General features: G+C 45.3%; 1 protein-coding gene across 2 annotated transcripts in view; it reads left to right on the plus strand.

Moving 5' to 3' along the window:
- Positions 1-386: 386 nt before the first annotated feature.
- SLC4A8 (solute carrier family 4 member 8) overlaps positions 387-14042 on the plus strand; it is a 92470-nt gene continuing 78814 nt past the window's right edge. The window contains exons 1-2 of one of the 2 annotated variants that reach the window (XM_057486612.1): positions 387-516; positions 4887-4993. The gene's annotated coding sequence lies outside the window, so the exon portion shown is untranslated. The remainder of the gene's footprint in view (positions 517-4886; positions 4994-14042) is intronic. The other variant, XM_057486613.1, reaches the window with a different exon arrangement.

Genomic DNA, 14042 nt, shown 5'->3' on the forward strand with positions numbered 1-14042 from the left:
TGCTGCCGCTTACCTGTCGCGCCTAGGCAGAGGCGCAGCCGCCCCGCTGTGCCTACCGCTCGCGGGCTGCCCGGCGGGACGTCCTGGAGGGCGGGGCCGGGGCGGGCGGGGCGCGGCTGCTGGGGCGCACCCCGCCCGCCCTCCCGGGGCCAGGTGCAGGCAGCCACCGGCGCGTCCGCCCGCGCTGCCGCTGGCCGCGCGACGCCCGGCTATGCCGGGGCCGCCGGAGGCTAGTGGCCGTGTGGGGGCGCCCCCAGGTCCCGCCGCTGCCAGGCGCCCAGCTTGTCCAGATCTCAGCTCTCCGGAGTGCAGTCTCCGAAAAGACTGGAGGTCTGAGGCACCCCAAAGACAGCAAGCACTAGCCGAGCGGCCGGCGGCACGGAGCTGCGATTGCATGGAGCCGCAAGGTGCCGCGCGGGCTCGGTGGCGGCGCGGCTGAAGCGCTCAGAGCCGGAGGCAGCGCGCTGGAGGGAGGAGCGCAGCCGGGCGGTGACGAGCCCGGGGGCCGCGGCCCAGGTTTGCTTCTCATTGGCGGGGTGGTCTCGGGCAAATGACTCCTCCCCTTCATCCGCAAGAGCAGGTGTTAACTGTGTGCCACGAACAATGCTAAAGGCTTCATATGCCACGTCTCAGGTCAACCCCAGCCCCAGCAAATAACTACGATTATTATCCGGAATGTACATGAAAGGCGGCTGACCACGTAGCTTAGAGTGTTGCTCCAAGTGTGGTTCCCAGACCAGCACCATCAGCATCATGGATACTTTGTTAGAAACGTAGATTCTTGGGCTCCACTCCACATCTAAATAATCAGAAATTCTGGGGATGGAGCTCAGCAGTTTGTGTTTTTAAAAACCCTCCAGGTGATTCTGGTGCATGTTCAACTTTGAGAACCATTGAACAAGTAGTGGTGGGCTCTAATTAGACCCCACGTAAAGTGAACTCCAAAATCCAGGCTCTGAATCATCCTGTCAGAGCCTCAGGTTGCTCACTGGTTCTCTCGGCTCTCAGGTTCTGTAATGTAACCTTTTAGGTCTCTATCTCAGTAATAGAGTAGCAGCATGGATGACTCCAAATAGCCTAGAATTTGGACATTTTCTGTCGTAGAACCTTGGGCCACTAATTATTTTTCTTTTTGTTTAGATATCTGAATGAGTTTGCATTTCTAAGTCTATAAGATCTGGGAGCAGGGGTGTGGGTGGGTAGATCTGCACAAGGAGACAGTTCTGACATGAAATGGGAAGGGCAGGGGAAGCCACTTGGGGATTGATAGCTGGGCAAAGAGAAGTGATCTTGTTTCCGATCTGGGACCCCACGGTAGGACTGAGCTTTCAGAAGGAGGTCAGATGTTTTGCAGTGATGGAGTCTGGAGAGACGAAGCCAGTGGGGCATGAAGATCTTGGGGGGCAGTGAAGGATGGGCATTTCCAAAGGAGTGAGAAATGGAGGCGTCCACTCTTGGCAAGTCACCTATATCCCCGAATTCCAAGCAGCTGAGAATCCCCTGATCTGAACCCCTCATTCCCTTTCTTTCACACTGGAGACTCTTTCTGGGGTTTAGACTCCTAAAGATAAACTTTTTACAGAGCTCCCCATTATCCATTTTAGCCCCATCGCAGACCCCAGGGCTCATACTAACTCCCAGTGTTCCAGCTGCCACTATTCTTGTACTTGCCTTATCTTAGTTAGAATTGAAGATTATGCGATGCTGCCCCTCATTTCTCTTTGTGGGGGCTAAACACTCCTGCGCAGGGCTGATCCTGCAGTCTTTGCTCCACTCTCCTCACTCTGCTCTGTGGCCCTGACCTGGCTCTTGATTCTTAGTCACGACCCGACCTGACTGAGGTGATGGGTGAGGCTGGATTCAACAGCCTCAGTTCTTCCCCAGGACAGAGTCATGACCAGTTATGAGCAGCCTGGAGTTCCTGAGAGGGTGGTGCCCAGCTTCCTCAGGAAACAGCCTGTCTGTGTTGTGTGTTCCACATTCTGGAAGCAAGTTACTCATCCAGTTTTACTTCAGCTAACTCTGATTTTAAACGTGACTTTGAGTCCTCAGCATAATTAGCTACCTAATTTGGAGGCGCATGTAGTCTGCAGGATGCATGACCCACCCCTGGTGTGTCATGCACCGAGCTGTTCTCTCCTAGCGGGAAGGACCATTTGGATTCCCTGCCCTCCACCCCAGGAAAGTCTGGAGCTGAGCCACTGCAGAACCATGACTGTGACCTCAGCCTGCCACTGGTGGCAGGCCACTTCAAAAAGCTTTTTTTCTTTAAATTGAAGAAGTAATATAGGCACATAGGTTAAAAAAATTCAAACACTTTAAAAAGGTGTAAAATGGAAGATACATTTCTTCCCTCCCTAGACTTTTCAGTCCTCTCCAGAAGCCATGTATGTTCATGACTGAAGCTGTTCCCATCACTAAGCTATCCTGCAGGCCATGCCTGAATTCCTCATGAATTTCACTTTTTCCTCACAATCTCCTTTTTATTTCCTGGTCATTTTAGATTCTGTTTTTGGGTGTTCTGAGTTTCGCTTTTCACATCCGTGTGCCGAATTCAGGGGTTTTCCCCCTTTATAAGGCAGGAAATGTGGTGGAGCACAGAGCAATTGAAGCAAGTGAGTCAAGGGCAGCTCTGAAAGACTACTGACATCAGCTTTTGGCCCTTATCAAGTTCCTTCCACACGTCGGTGGTGAGGGAACGCCCACCTCTGGGTGGGGCAGACGAGAGGCACTTGCCCATTAAGAGGGGTTGCTGACTGGGCTTCACAGGGAAAGTTTGCAGAGGACAGTGCCCTGAGTTTGGTGAGTTTGTGGGGAGGTCAGTTGGCCTGCTTGACAGCCTGCCCACTGCACCCCACCTCCACACACCCACAGGTGGCTAGACAGGAGAAGGAGCCCTACAAGTCCCTTTAATTTCTTTATGTCTCAGTTTCTTATCTCTAAAGTGGTGACAATGACTTGAGCAGATAACTGATGTGAAAGTGACAGTTTGGGTCTTCTGTTAGGTTGGTTTCTTCATTTCTTCTCACCTTGTATTTCCCCTCCCCCCTTCTCATCCCATTCCCATGCTCAGAAGAGAAACAATCAAAGCAAGAAATGTTTTAGGAACCCAAGAGAAGCTGTCCCAAATTCTGCCATATTGTGCATTACAATTCACTCTCCTGTGTGCACCAATTTCCACATCTCTAAAATGGGTATAATACTGTTTTTATTATTGAGCTGCTAGATTAGGTAAGTGACCCAATGGCTGGCACACAAGGCACACTCAATAACTATTAGAATGTAGCCATTACCATTAACTGTTTTCCTTCTTCCCTTCCCACCTTCAGCAAAATCATGTTGATAACCACCATGTGCTAGCCTCTGTGCTGGGTGTTGGGTAGGACACAGAACTACAAAGGTAAATTCGTTCATCTCTTTCCTCAGGACATCCATAGTCTAGGAAAGAAGGCTGATAAATGTAAAAATGGTTATGACCAGGGCAGACCCAGGACTAAGGTAAGGCAAGTGGGGCACTTGCCTTGGGTGCAAAGTTGAAGGGGGTACCAAAAAACTCAGCAATCAAGTAACAAATTTAAAACACCAAAATTAGTGCAAAAAAATCTGTCTTGAACAAAATAACAACTTAAAGAATAATGCCCTGTTAAGCCATATTGGAGCCTCAGGCAAAAGAAAAAATGTGCTCCTCCATATACCATATATATATATATATATATAGGGTTATTTTTTTTCTAGAATCTTTAAAATCATTAAATCATTGAAAAATACTGAAAAATTTAAAAGTAAGTGTTCTGTGTTCTTTGACATACAACAATAATAGTATTATGCACAGCAGTAATAGTAGTACAGCTCGGTTTGGGTTCCTAGACCCAATTCCAATGTGTGTATATGTGTGTGGGAAGGGGTCTTCCCACACGCATAACACCAAACAATTCTGTAACACTAGCAGGGTGTTCCATTCTGATTTAATCAACTCAGTTCTGATGCTGTCTGCCTAAGACAGCACTAGGTTCCCCAGGTTAAGGGCTCTGTCCTACAAGACTGCCATCAACCCCCGCACTCCAGACACTGGTTGCAAGCCCTCAGCAGTTACCCGTGCTTCTGACCTACTGGTTGCAGATTGGAGATTCCAACGACCTCCTCCTTAGATTCGATTAATTTGCTACAGGGGCTTACAGGACTCAGGAAAACCCTTAGGTTTACCAGTTTAACAAAGGATACTGTAAAGGATACAAGTTAACAGACAGATGAAGAGAGACGTAGGGCAAAAAAAGGAGTGTCTATCCTTGTGGAGCTTGGGGTCTGGCTCGGTGGCACCTGGAGGCGTTCTGGTGGCACCAAGCATAAAGGACCTCTCCCACCAAGAAGCAGGATCTAAGAGATAAGCTCTTCTCAGGGGGAGTTGTAAGGGCTTAATTGCATAGTCATGAATGACGAAATTATTGGCCATTGATTCAACCTTGAACCCCTGCCCTTGGGTGGGGGGAGGGTCCAGCAGTCTCTCATTAACATGACAAAATACCCATTTCACCATTAAGACTGCAGTATTTTCAGAAACTGTGGATGAAGACCAAATATACCTGGGAAATTCATGTTTGGTCATTTGAATGACCAAACACGTATTTCTTATGACTTAACTATATCGCAGGGGGTATATTAAAACTCACAATATTATCTTAAGTACTTTCTTTATACCTAAAGTGAATTTACTACACTTTTACTTCAGTTTAAATTAATTAAAATTTATTTGAGATCATCACTTGGTTGAGAGAAATTGTCAAACATGGCACTCTCTTAACTGAAAGTGAAAAAAGCAATTAATTAGATTTTTATAAGTATCATTGATGAGTTCAACTTGTATTAAAGCCAATTTCCTTTTTCCTTAGGCTCCAATAGGGCTCAGCTTGGCCCTGGATGGAGATCTGGATGAAGAACCTAAAGAGAATGGCTTGGGGAATAAGAGAAAGGGAGAAGGGTTAGAAGAATTGGAGGGGTAGGTGATAATAGTATTTATTATTTTTCTAGTTATTCAAATATCATAAGTTCAATGTACAAAATATAGAAAGCACAGAAAATCACAAAGAAAATAAGCTACCTATAATTTTAACACCTAGAGATAAACCCTATTACTATTTTGATATATTACTTTTTATGCATATATAATTCATATGAACATGTGTTTTGTCAATTCTAAGATGCAGGTTTTTTCACTTTTTAACATTTCTGAAATGTATCTTAAATTGATGGTGTTATAATTTAGGTAGCAATGTTTCATTTACTGGTATATAAAAAGTAATGATTTGTCTTACAATCTTTGTTAGGTGACTATATATTGTCATGAAATTATATATAGAAATCGATGAAATTACATATTTATATAATTTCTATATGGATATTATGAAACTGGGATCATATTAAATATAATGTTTTATGACCTGATTGTTTCATTTAACTATATCATGAATATTTTTCAAGGTGATGAAATCATACAAGATCATTAATTACAGCATAGTGGTCTGTTGTACAGATGAGCCTGTTTTGTTTTTTTTTTTGACCAATCACTTACTGCAAGACATTTAGGTTGTCTGCCTTGTTTGTTTTTCTGTTATATGTAGCTGGCTGTCCCATTAGCAGCTAAAGCTGTGCACACGTTTTTCTTTCCCTTTCTGTCCTTCCTCAAGTGAGAGAGGAGCCAGAAAGTCACTTTGGTTGGCCTTTGGAGGATAAATCACCTTTGAGTCATTGTAAGATGGTAGGAGTGTGTATATGTGTGTGTACTTGTATGAGATAACTACCCTCAGAAGTACTGGGGGAACCACTGAGGGTGGTTATCTGGCCTATAGGAAAGTGAGCCATTATCAGTGCTTTTGTGTTAAGAGGATCTGAAAGGGGAAATGGCTCACTCCCCTGGAGATGAATAACAGAAGGAAAGACGGTCTGAGTGGTGGGTCCAGAAAGCCCCTTAGAATCTGGAGGTGGCTGTGTGATGGTTAATTTTATGTGTCAACTTGACTAGGCTATGGTGCCCAAGTGGTCAAACACTAGTCTAGACGTTGCAGTGAAGGTGTTCGTGGGTGTCATTAATATCTACAGTCAGTTGACTTTAGATAAAGCAGCTTACCTTCCATGATGTGAGTGGGTTTCTCCCAATCAGTTGAATGCTGTAACAGCAGAGCCTCAAGGCTGCAACATAAAAACCCTGCCTGAGTTGCTAGCCTGCTAGCCTGACCTACGAATTTTGGACTTGCCAGCACCCATGGTTGCATGAGCCAATTCCTTAAAATAAATCTGTATTTCTCTGGAGAACCTAAAGACGATGGCCGTGCATGAGATAAAGTTGTGGACACTGGGCAAGTACTCAAAGTGGAAACTCCAGTAGAAAATATAGCTTGTCACAAGTTCAGGCCCAAATTCTCCAGGCCTCTGCCCCATTTGTTGCAGAAAATGCTGGCATCTTCATCCTTTGTGAAACCCAACGCAGATAGCACCACAAGCAACACCGCCCCGTCTACAGGCAGGACCAGACATCTCTCTGCTGCCCTCTGCTGACTGGGTGCGTTCAGTATCCCCAGTTTTACACGTGATCAGTTTAGAAGCACAGCAGGCTCCTGTGACTCCTGGAGTCTGAGGTCTTTGCCACTACTTTCTGCAAGTCTGTCCATTTATTCAAGCTCTTATTTTATGCTCCTCAAATAGTATTCTGGTATTCTTCCTCCCCATACTGCAAAATTCTTGCTAAAATTATTCCTTGGTGTTTTGTATTTTGGATTCTGTTGTAAATGCGATCTATTCCTGGAGACTCTTGGTCAATTTTTCTTTTATATAACCCAAACTTCCTCATATTATACAATGAATGATTTTACCTCTCTTGGGAAACATGTGGGATTGGCAAACTGTGACTATGGACTCTGCTACTTACAAAAGATTATGCAAGATGATTTCTTAAAAGCCCTCGAGATGCTCAAGATCTGTGTGTACCTTTTGCAAAAGAGAAATTTAATAATTGGGAAGAATAAAACACTTACAAACAAATGCTTGCAAGGTTTTTCTGTGAGAACTCTTTCTGCCCCAAATTAAGGTATCTTATTGTTTAAAAAAGGAAAGAGATATGCACATTGACCCTTCTGAAACAGAGGTTCTTAACCTGACAGTCATTTTGCCCAAAAGTAAGTAATAAAAGGAGTAACAAACTATCTCCCAGCTTAGAGCAAAACCTGTTATCGATCCCTAAAAAATAGGATAGCAGGTTCCTATTTAGACATTTGAAAAGACAATAAATTTCTTTAGAGAGGATTGAAATCTATCTGATAGCATCTGAATGTTGTTTAGTATTGTTTTAGATTGAAAATGACTGAAAGGCAATAGAACAACTCAGCAGTTTTAATGTCCTATGTCTAATGTCCTTGTAATATCTCAAAATTTTTGCCTCACTGCTTACTAACTCCTGTGGAATCTGTATCTTTCATAGATAATATATGCATATGGCACAACAATCAAAAGTTGAAAAGAGACGCCTTTAAACTCTTATCACTTAGGACGTTCCAAGGGTTTGGGGAGCTATGAGCCAGGAATCGTGGACAAAGGCCAAATTTCTTATAAATCACAATATCTCAGAAAGCTATAGTGGCTGAATGGTTGACCCCTTGACATTGGTCCCTTGGCAATTAGTCTAAAAGCTGACAGGGTGACCCCATTCTGTATGCCAATGATGGGCAAAGAAGAGTGTCTGCTGGGGGGCTCCTGGGAAAGTTTTCATTCCTTTGGGGAAAAAAGAGAAAAATAGATTCAAGAATAAGATAGCTCCGCAAAACAGAAGGAACAATATAGCAGTAAACTCATAGACACAGAGAAGAGACTAGTGGTTACCAAGGGGGAGGGGTTGGGACAGGTTGGGGGAGGGTAAAGGGGATAAAGGGGCGCGATAATTCACAGTCCCAATATAGGTTGGTCACTGGGATGGTAGTACAGCATGGAGAATATAGGCAATGATTCTGTAGTATCTTAGTATGTTGATAGATAGTAACTGCATTAGGGGGGCTGAGGATTTAATAATATGGGTAACTGTTGAACACTGTGTTGTATATTTGAAACCAACATAAGATTGTATATCAATGATACTTCAGTTAAAAAAAAAAAGAATAAGATAGGCTCCTCAGAAGCCTGCCTGAGGATAAAGTCCACACAGTGACAGAGGAAGCAGAGGGACGACAGAAGCTGGGCCCCTGTTGACACTGTTGGGCTGGAGCTTACACTGCTCATGGGGGCCACCTCACCCTGGTGTCTGCTATGTGAGATAACTCAGTGGGCTGTGCTGGAACCAAGGGAGGGAGCAAAGGGGAAAGAAGGGGGCACCAGGCCAATGGGACTCAGACCTCCTCCAAGGTCTTTAAGGATTTCTCTTTGAGTCTATACAAACTAGAATTTTCTACAAAACCTGCAATGTGAGAGTGGAAACAGTCTTACCTGGAGAATCACGGAACCTTAGAGCCAATAGGACCCTAATCTTTTAACTCCGGTGGCTGAGAAAGCCACGTGTGAGTGGGAGCCTTAGCCTGCTGCTCTTGGGAGCAGCATCTCTGAGACCTTGCAGAGGAGGGAAGTCCTGGAGCTGGGGCTCATGTACTTCTTGTCTTTGGAACCAGAGAACGGGAGCCCAGGAAACATTCTGGAAGTGCCAGGTCACTTCACCTGTTCTTCACGAGGTTATCTCACAGCCAGATTTGGGAGAGGCACATCTCAGTATGGGGCTGGGAGGCTCTGAGAGAACTGCCTCTCAAAGGAGTGACTTGGAGAGTGACTGCATGAAGTCCCTCAGTTGGCTGGCAGTTCTGTAATTTGGGGCAAATTTTTTACTTCCTCACTTTCAGAGTTTGGCAGGAGCCCCCTAGCTGGTTGATGAGCTCTGCTGATCCATGAAGTGTGGCCTGGGTTTGAGGGTGAGCAAGAATGGCCACTTGATCCTGCTCAAAGTTCTTTCATTTTGCTTTATTCCCAAAGCAGCAAAGGCAGTGCAAGGGATAGAAATGAGACAGGGCTGCAACCGGATGTGTGGCTGCTGCTTCCTCTGGCCTCTCACACCAGTTTTCAGGGAAGCGCCCCGCCCAGAGTTTGGAGATGGTGACAGCTAGTGGGGAGAAAGATGTCTGCCAGACCAGAGGAGCTCAGGACTGCAGGTTCACTGCCTTATACCCCAGCCACACTGCACCCACAAGCAACAGAAATACCGCATAAGGCAGTAATTCTGATACTCAAGACACCACCCAGGTCTAAAGTACACCCTTGAAATTCTTCCTGTGTCAACCCTGAACAATCACCCCTCACCTGATTGTGCTGCAGGCAGGTGGTAGTTAGCCTATAAGGAGCCTTCCTGATTAAAAGACCCCCTTCCTTGGACAGATGCAGACCTGTGTCAGGACACAGGCAGCACAAATCACCTGTGGCAGCCATGAATGGCTGCGGGGCCTCAGAGCTGCCATTTCTATCCCTGGCCTGCCAGTGATCTCTGTGGAGGGGAGAGACTTCCCCCAGGGAGCAGCCAGACTTAGGGGCAAACTCCAGGAATCTTACTGCTTAGCCACTGCTGCTGTTTGCTGGAAGAGTGGACCCAAACCCGATAGGAGGAGCTGCCTGGAGGAGGCTGACAACAGCTTTGGAACCCAGGGCTGGCTGCCTGTGGAACATAAAATTCTCAGTCTGTGGAAGTTGACTCCTGACCAAATTCAGGAGAGACTGCGGAACTTGACTATGTACAAGAGATTGGAACAGGGCCACTGAAGTGTAAAAGACCACTTTTTTGTTCTTCTAGCATTTCTTCAGGGAATTACTTCCTTTGGTTCTTAGTCCATAAAGTTCAGATGAGGCCCACCTCAATTCTCAGCACCAAGGGTGGATCTGTGATCTTTTGGGCACAATGATTGGGTTAGGGTTAGGCGCATTATCCAAGCCAGGTTCTCTTCCTGAAACTAGCAGAAATGATGAACCTTTCTCCCAACCCACATTTCCTACCCTCCACCCCACATGACTCCCGACAAAAATCATTGGCTGGGAAGGGCATGTAAGTTTGGAGTGGCTAGGAGCCATCCTTGCTGTCACATGAGGAAGGGGAGTCAGCCTGAGCATGAAGCCAATACTGAGAAATCAGAGAATAAAGGTAAACAGTGAGGAGACCCCAATGATTTATTTTGGACTTCCGGATCCTGTTATACCTGAAGTCATTTATTCCTAGACTTCTCCATTTTCCACTTTCTTTTCTTTCCCGTTCTTTCCTTTTGCTTCCTTCCTTCCTCTCTCTCTTCCTTCCTACCTTTCTTTGTTTCTTATTTTGGTTGAAATTTGTTTGAGTTTTTGTAATCTGCAACCCAAAAAATCTGACCAGTAAATAATATGTGCACTGAATTACCTTACTGCTATGGGGGAGTTGATAGAAGGGCTGTCTATGTTCACTTAAACCCAGGCTCTGCAGGAAGGGAGCAGAGAGAAACTCCCCCAAAAACTTAGGAAATGATGCTTCTGACTCTCCAGGGAGCAGAGGAAGGGAGTTGAGCTGTAACTCACAGTGGGGAGGTGGGGACCTATTGGATTGGAAGGGATGGACCACTCATCCTTCTAGGCTTTATCTTGTGACTTCTTCGTGGAAGCGGAGGTGACCCCAAGAGCAGAGAGACAAGAGGCTAATTCAGTGTCCAGCCTGTCTCCAGTCCCTTCAGGGCGTGCCACCTCTCCTCCACCTGTTAGTGCTGGTCAGCCAGGGAGATCACCATTTCTCTGCCTCATTACAACCTTAAGGGCAGGCATGTTGAAGTTTTCTGGCTAGCCATATCCCTCATGTTTGCTTGGGAGAGGTTATACCCAAATTTCCCACTGGGGGCTCACCTGCTCTGTATAAGTAGTCCCACTGGAAATCCCCTTTATGCACATCTCTGGCCGTTTTCCAGGGTAAACATACAGAAGTGGAACCTGCTGGGTCAAAGGTTTGACCTTTGAACATCAAAACCTATGAACATTCTCAAGGTTTTGATTCTTATTCCAGGAGGAAATATTATCCATGACTAGAAAGAGATCTAAAAACTACTCACCCTTGTCAGTGAGGAGAGGGCTGGTGGCCAAAAAACTAATTTAAGAGATGACCTGTTTTTCAGAAAAACATCCATGACCCAATGTCTATGATAAATTAAATTACGACCATAGAATGTGGTGCGGGTACAGCAGATCACATGGCATTAAGCAAATTGGATCGCCTGGCTCCCTGGAGATAAACAGGACAGAAAGCACCAGAGAGATGTAATAGGGTTATCAGGGTGCTTCCTGGAAAGTAGCAAGGGCGGCCACAACAGCGGCTGTGGTTGTATTTACTGAAGGTGACTTCTGGGTAAATGGGGTGAGGACCAGAGGAGGACAAAGAATGGGCACTTCTCTCTCAGGGAACTCCTTGTTTAATGAGGGACATCACCAGCTATGAATAAAATTATCCTGGAAGAGAGATTTTTGTCCTGGAATAAGCAAGACCATTCTAATATTCTTTCTACAAGCTGGAAAGGTGAATGCCTTTGAAAGCATTGTGGGAGTCATGAAGCCTTAATAGCATGGCATACAGTGCTAGGTACTAGGGAGTCAGAGATGAAAGACGCAGTCCTCACTTGTGAAGCCCCATCTACTGAACAATTCCTTTAGAATGTGGTCAGAGCTGCAGCAGAGGAACATGGGAGGTCCAGGGCTGGCACAAAGGAGCAAGTGATTAGCTTCGCCTATGGAGGAAGAGGTGAAATGGCCTGGTTTGTGAAGAATGAGTAGCAGTTTGCCAGGTGGGTAAGCGGGAGAGTCGTAGGTAGAATGAGGGGAATATGTGTGACCTGGGTGTTCCCGACAATTTGCAGTGCACATAATGTGCCCCAGCTAGTCCCCAGAATCTCATGCTCCAGGCCCCATTGGCAGTGATATCGGATGGAGAAGTCTAGTGGAGCCCTCTTAGGCTCCACTGTCTCCCCAGGATGCCCAGGGTTCTGAGTATTGAGTGACAGCAGAGCCAGCCTGGTCCTGGCTCAGTGGGCTCCCTGAAGCTGAAGGTAATGAGGAGGAGCCAGCTGGGGCCAGTGGGCCCTTGGGGCGTAAGCAGGGCAGAGCTGGAGGCATGTGAAAGGATAAAGGTACTGGAGCAATGTCTAGCCCTGAGCGTGTGCCTCTCAAGCATGGGCTCCTTGCTTGGGAAAGCACACTGCAAGCCAACTGGTCATGATTCCCTATTTAAAATGCTTTTTGCTTTTCATCAGGCCATGTCCACCAGGTGCTCCCCCGCCTGTCCTAGCTGAGCGGACTGCACAGATTCTGACCCTAGACATCTGTGTTCGTCTCCTAGGACTGCTATGACAAAGCGTCACAAACTGGGTGATATAAATAAAACAGAGATTTATTGTCTCACGGTTCTGGAGAAATCTGCTGGGCTGTGTTCCCTGTAAATCACCGTAGGGAACTCTTCCTTGCCTCTACCTGGCTCCGGGTGGTTTGCCAGCCAGCAGTCTTTGTCGTGCCTGGGTCTGTAGACCCATCACTCCCACCCACCTGGTGCTCTCCCTGTGTCTCTGTCTTTGCATGGCCATCTCTTAATATGGACGACAGTCAGACTGGGTTAGGGGCTCCCTGTACTCCAGTATGACTTCATCTTAGTTAATCACACGTGCAATGACCCTATTTCCAAATAAAGTCACATTCTGAGTTACTGGGGGTTAGGTTCAACATATCTTTTTTGGGGTGGAGAGTGCACAGTTAAACTAATAACAGTATCTCTCAGACATGTAACAGAGCTTCAGATGGCCAGGGCCAGAATTTCCAGTGGTCTGAAATGCTGCTCAGGGGTGACAGCTTAGGAGCACGGTGTTTCTTCTTTCTGCCTGAAGACCTGAGGCTGCTCAGGATTGTGGCTGCAGGAAACTGTGAGTTACAGGGCCCTGGGGCTCTGCCAGAGCCAGTCCGTAGTGCTGTTGGGTCTGGAAGAGAGGGTAAAGTTGAGTTACAGTCAAGGGAGCCATTTTGGGGTTCTTTCACAGATGTTCTGCAGGGAAAGAGGCTCCTTTGGTAAAGCTCACTCTAGAACATTTTTCTTCCAGAATCAGGTAGAGAGAGGGAGGGATTTAACTAACTACACATTTTTTTTTTTTAAGTTCCTGGATATTTTTCACTTGCCCATTAAAAAAACAAACCCTGTTGGTAATTTTACCGTGATGTCTTGAAATTTACAGATGAGTAATACAAATAAAATTTAAGTTTAACAAAATCAAATTTTTATATTTTCAAGACTTTTTTGTGCCACTTGGTAGTTGATTTTTTTTCTATAGCTCTTGCGTGCTACTTGTGTGCTAGAGCTTTTATCTCTTATTACTGTAGCAGGAATCTTACCTCTCATTCTATTACCTAATCAGTTGTGCTTTGTGTTCTAGGAAAGCTATTGCTATTTGCATAATAATCTTGTGCCCGGCCACTTTTCTGAATTGTCTTATTGTTGACAATTTCCAGGTTTTCCAGATTTACAATTACATAATTTAGTCTCTCCTTTTGGATTTTCTTTATATATTTTATTTTTTTCTGCTGTCAAGTTCCACTGGCTAATCCTGTCCTTAACCATTAAATAATAGTGGTGATTGTGATCATTCTTAACTAGTTTCTGACTTTACTGGGAATACTTGTAGTGTTTTCCTATTAAGAATGATGCTGGCTTTGATTCTTCCAGTGAGACTCACTGATGAATGCATCTGGGCTTGAATTTATTTATCATTTTAGTGGGGGATTTTTTTAGAACTTTGTCCTTCCTCCCCAATCCATGGTTTGAATTTTCCATCTCTTCTAACAATCTTCCTTTTTATAGAGCATTTGCCATTTGGTTGAGCTTTTCAGTTACACAGAGTTTAGCAAATTTTCTTTGTATCAAGGTCATTTGTTTTCATTTATTTTTTGTTTTTATGCTTTTTCTCTTTACTTGCTCCTCCCCCAACACTATGATTTGGTGAGCTGACGGTTGTTTACCTTTTTATTTCCTCAATGGATTAGTTTTG

The sequence above is a fragment of the Manis pentadactyla genome, chromosome 10 (assembly GCF_030020395.1).
Source record: "Manis pentadactyla isolate mManPen7 chromosome 10, mManPen7.hap1, whole genome shotgun sequence".
Classification (NCBI taxonomy): Eukaryota; Metazoa; Chordata; class Mammalia; order Pholidota; family Manidae; genus Manis; species Manis pentadactyla.